This window comes from Pinus tabuliformis, chromosome 7 (genome assembly GCF_031772625.1).
Source record: "Pinus tabuliformis cultivar Carrire ecotype Pingquan chromosome 7, CPIR1, whole genome shotgun sequence".
Classification (NCBI taxonomy): Eukaryota; Viridiplantae; Streptophyta; class Pinopsida; order Pinales; family Pinaceae; genus Pinus; species Pinus tabuliformis.
Window position 1 is genome coordinate 1,221,856,798 of NC_142293.1, and position 5,752 is coordinate 1,221,862,549.

Sequence of the window (5,752 nt, forward strand, 5' to 3'; positions counted from 1 at the left end):
CCTGCAATATGCTTTTGAATCTTGATGAAGGGTTGGCCACCACAACCTTGCATGTAGAATCTTCTGCGTGGTTGCTCTTCCTACATAATGTCCTCTCGCGACGCCCCCATGAGCATCCACGAGGATGCTGCTTCGTTCAAATTCAAGTACATAGCTTTGCAGTATTTCATCATTCCCCATCTTGTATAGATGCATAGCAATGACAAAGAAATATACCATGCACACCACTAATTCCTTCTTCTGTTGGATAGAGTATCCCTCTGGCACAATTCCAGTTGTCAGAAAGTGTATTGTATCTTCAAAATGTCCATTTGCAACGTGCATAGCAACGATTTGTGCATTAGGTAATATTTCCTCCAAACTAGTAGGTTCCTCCCCTGTCTCAATGCATGACAGGTGGTCTGGTCCCGTGTTCAATTGTCCAGGCTTCACAACAACTTCAAAATCATATTCCTGGAACAATAAAATCCATCTGCAGATGTGCCCCCCCAACATAGGCTTATTAACCAAGTACTTTAGCGTGGAGTGATCTGTATACATCTTAAAGTTGCCTCCTAGCAAGTAGTGTTGATACTTCTAGAGCACATATACCATAGCTAGTCCCTCGCGCTCAGTGGTGGAATAGTTCTTCTTTGCTTTGGATAATCTGTGACTTGCGAACGCGATAGGTTGATCCAAGCCCTCTCCACAATCCTATGTTAGTACTGACCCCAACACTATACACAACACATCAACATGGACATGAAACTCTTTATTCCAGTACGGGAAGACAAGAATCTGCGCAGTAACCATTTTTTCTTTCAACATATCCAAGATTTTCTTACAATCATCGTTCCAGCAAAATGTGACATCCTTCTTCAAGATTTTTTCCATTGGCACGATGATCTGGGCATAGCCTTTGATAAACTTTTTATAATATCCCGTATGCCCAAGAGTAGCATGCAACTGTTTCATGCTTCCTGGCACTTCCATGTTTAGAATCACCATAATCTTCACAGGTCTACCATCAGCCCTTACCTACAAAACACATGCCCCAATAGGTTACCAAAACGAATGATAAACTGACATTTCTTGAGGTTGAGTTCAATCTGGTATCTTCGACAGGTATCCAGCATCAAGTGTAAGCTCGCTACATGGTGGTTAACCAGCCCAAATATAGTCCAGTCATCAAAATAGACCTCGATGAACTTATGAATATATTCCTTAAATGTCGTGACAACCACGTACGAAAAGATGGGTGGCGGATTCTTCAATCCAAACGGCATGACATCATATTGAGAGCAACCCCACTCAGTCGTGAAGGTTGTCTTGCTCCTATCCGCCAGTGAGATTTTTATCTGGTGGTACCCTGAGAACCCATCAGTGAAAGAATATGCTTCCTGACCACCTACATTGTCCAACACTTCATCTGTGAATGGAGTTGCGAATGGATCATGCACACAAGTGTCATTAAATTTTTTGAGATCCATGCATATCCTTATCTCGTCCTTCTACTTCTTCTCTTGCACCACCATTGGGTTTACCTAATCGGATCATTCCACAGGCTCAATGATGGCTACTGCGAGCATTTTGTCTAGTTCTACGCGGACCTTCTCCTTGTATTTCGGATTTAAGTGGTACGACCTCTGCTTAACTGGCTTCGCGTCGGGTTTTAACGTGATCTTCATTACTCCTAAATCTCTGATTATTCCTTTCAAATCCATAAATTTGGTCAGGAATAAGTCTTGATATTCGTGGAGTAATTCAGCGACCTTATCTACCGTCGCATCATGCCAGTTGTCTCCGATCTTCGCGAATTTGGGTTCTGCCTCTGTACCAATGTTCACCTGTTTAGTTTTCACCAGCTCGGTTGTATTAGGGTTCTCAATCTGTGGTCCTTGAACCTCGTGGTGGCCTTCTATTTCTGGAATGTTAATATTTCGTGGATCCTCATCCTCCTCTTCAACAGTTACATTATAACATTCCAGTGTGTGACTCAGCTGCGTAGCCCATTCAGGCTGAATCAGGTCTAAAGGCTCTTGTGGTATCCTAAATATGGATGCTTTTACCTCTTGTAGCACTTCGTCAATACTGTCCCACCCGTACTCAAAATTGAAGGTCATCATGAATCCTTCGTGCAGTATATCCCATTCACCTGTCCCACGGTGGAGCTATGTTTCTCTATATCATTTCATTGGTATAACATCTAGGGTATGACAGAACAGGTGCACCCACTCAGGTTGTGGCTTTTCTCCATATGCCTGCATCCACTTGGCCAAATGCGCGCAGATCATCCTGTCCATCATACATGTCTGTCAATCATACGTTAGGCTTCCAAAATCGTGTTCGAATCATTCTCCTACATTCGCGCCAATCAGCAAAGATTCCTTTGTGCGTACCCCACCATCTTGTGGGTGTAGCGTGCAACACCCAATCCAAGGCCTGGAAGCGTTGCTTTTCCGGCACCTCCCTTTCAAATGCATCCAAGAAGTTATCTACCTCATATAGGCCATCAAAAGTAGGTAGATCTCTTACTGTTGTCAACACACAGTGCAGCAACTGGGTTGTCATATTGCAATTCAACGTAGTTACTTCGTGTAACTGATTCTGCCAGCGTTCTACTTCTTCATCGGAATTTGAAGTGCAGGAACTCTCACAATCCCATGTAATCCATCCATCTGCAATGGGATTCACCTAGTCTTGGTCTCACGCACTTATCTTGTAGATGCAGTCCAAATCATCATCACTATCATAATCGCGGATTGGCTCTGTACAACGCGATCCTTCAGCAGGGTCTAGGGGTATTATTGCGTGCAGTGATTTCTTCTCAAATATCATCTTTCGCTTCTTCAGCTTGATTACCCCATTCATATCAGTGGCCCAGTCAATTCCGAGGAGCATGGGGTAGGGATTGTTATCATCAACAATCTCTATTACTTAAAATTCTTCCCATATGCTCACTCCCCCAATATCCATGGTTACTCCCTCCAATCGCCACATGGGTATGATTTTCTACTAGTTCGTAATTCTCAGCTAAATCAGAGACCATTGTAGCGCAGGTCTCCCCATTCGCTCCCATATTTGTTTCGGTAAAACATTCACGTCTCATCCCAAATCTAGAATGACTTGGTCCATCTCGTATTATCGGATCTGCATGGTTAGTCTCATTTCACGCCCCATTCTTGTCTTATGCTTTCCGATCTTGTGGACTACGCGTGGTTCACCTGGCGCGGTTCTAGTGCATCTGTTGATGAGTTCCTGTAGCCCTTTTACAACCTTACTTTCATGCAGTAGCTTCATACAGGTTTCCAGGAATGTTGTGAGCATAGAGGGGTCCATCTCCAGCTCAGGCTTATCTTTGCTTCCTGAAGTGGAGGCCTCAACGAAGCTCTTCTTAGCTTCCATGAAGGTTTCTCAAGTGCGCTCCAAAGTAAACTTAGCTTCTTTTGCTAGGGCTTTGTGAACCTAGGTATTGTCTTTCAGTTTTTTTCCCTTGTCATCTCTTGTCGTGATTCCACTTCGGAGCACAATGTTTACGTTTAGATATTCCTCGCACAACCCAAACCTCATCATCTGTAGGTTTTGATTCAGGGGAAGTGGTAGCACTCCTCTTTCATGTATCCTAGCTATCAACATAGGGCAATATTGTGTTTCATGATCAAACAACGTGCAATACTTGCACGATGGATGCCTTAGATTAGTGCAATCATGGGCATAGTGTCCTAGTCCTCCGCAATTGTAGAAAATCAATTGTCCGTGACCTCTACCAGGTCCTCTACCTCAGCCTCATCCGTGCCCCTGAAATCCTGTCTGCGCCATCCCTGCATTCTTATCAAGGGGTCGCATTTTGGCCTGAACCCTGTAGGCGGGAGTTCTATCCATCATCAATTCATAGCTCCTACAGGTATTCTCGTCATGTCCCACCGACCTACAAAACTTGCAGAACAACCGCTGTGAAGTTTGCGTATACTTCTATAACAAGTGGCAGTTATCCATGGCATGCTTTCCAACTACTTGACATATAGTGCACCACAAAGAAGGCGCTGCGCTATGTCCTATTTGAGCTTCTAGCCTTAAAGGCATCGGTCCTCCTCCTACAGGGTAATTTGTAAATAGTGGGCAATGGTCTTTGTCATGACCCTGACTCTTGCATTTTAGGCACCATACTTCCTCACACACTTCTGGTTGAACCATCCTATCATGCTTCAAGCTTTGCATCTCAAGGCACAGATTCTTCAGCTGCGCATGGATCTGGTGAACTCCTAGATTAGGATCTTGCATCGGGGTCTCATGCAGGCTCATGGAAATCTCCAAGGCTTCTGCCTAATTTTTTACTTTCTACTGTGACAACACACTACTTAAGTGTGGTAGTAGTGAAGCTACCAACCACCCACAATGCTATCCATCTGTCAGATTCATGTTTTCTTCGTGAATCGTACATTTCAGACTCTGATCCAGTTCCCAAGGCATCTCTCCTGGTAGCATCATGATTTCTTTGAATCCAATAATCGACTGTGCTTTAGATTTAGGCCTGCTAAATTCCCTAATTATTTCTACTTCGATGTATGCTACTCTTACATTTAGGTTATTGTTGGAGTACTTAATATAACAAGTCAGTGCCCGATCCTGCAGGGTGCTAACTAGTGTTTCTTTCCTTATATGGTCATCTGTAACACCTTGAGTTTCCCATACAGCCTTCACTACAAACCAGAATTGGTCCAGGTCCTCATTTCCCTAGCCTTTGAACAAAGGAAACTTCACTATGTTCGCCATACTGAATCGCGGTGGTGGTGGGGGTTGGTACGGGTGGAGGTGGAGGTGATGGTGGTGAAGCCATTGGTGGTGTGCGAAGAGGTGGGATTCACGAAATTCTTTGTCTTCTCAGATGAATAGCACTTCGCGGAGAGACCTTAGCAAGCTCTTCCTCGTCCCCTCATGGAAGTGAAATGCGGATATTTTCTAGACCATTATTTCCTTTGTTCATGTAAACCTTTCCGCTTCGCGTAGTCCCAAACATCAAGGTTACTACATAACCTCCTTTTCACACAACAAAATTTAATGCAAGAATTCAAAGAATTTACATACTTACCCCATGGTCCATTGAGAAAGAATTGCTCTGCCTCATTGTAGCTAACTAAGGTGACAATCACGAACTTAGTAACAAATCCTCCTACAATACGATTGAGCCAATGATCGATGGTGTGCATGATCTTATCCTCCGATTCTTCCAACCTTCGCACTAGCTCTGGGGTCCACACAATAGGATCGTCAAGTTTCCACCTCCCTTGGCTATCTGCTAGCTTCGCGATCCACTCATATAACTCAGTAGTGAAGGACATGAAAAATATTTCATGGATCTCTATAAATAGGTAGCTATCTAACCATTGTTCTTTTGATAGTCGTGGGTTTCTTTTTTCCTGTGCCGCAAACTCATGAATTCTTCTATCCAACCAGCCTTCGATTTCCTTCTTAGTTGGATTCCAATGATACGACATCACACATCTCTTATGCAAATTCCGGTCCCAGCAATGGAACCATTTGTTGGCTTGAGGGGGCTTGACCCAGGTTTAGCGTTAATTAGCCAAACAAATCCCTATACTACTGGCCCTTTCGGCATCAGCCTGTGGAGTGCGGATTGAAGTCTCACTAGAAGCAGTATGGGGGGATGCTGGAACCAAGTTTCTGCACCCTTGAGATGGTTGTGATGTTGGTTTATTCCAACTATACCTGTCTTTCGCAGGGTGCTTCCCACTCTAGTCTATCCTTCAGTACC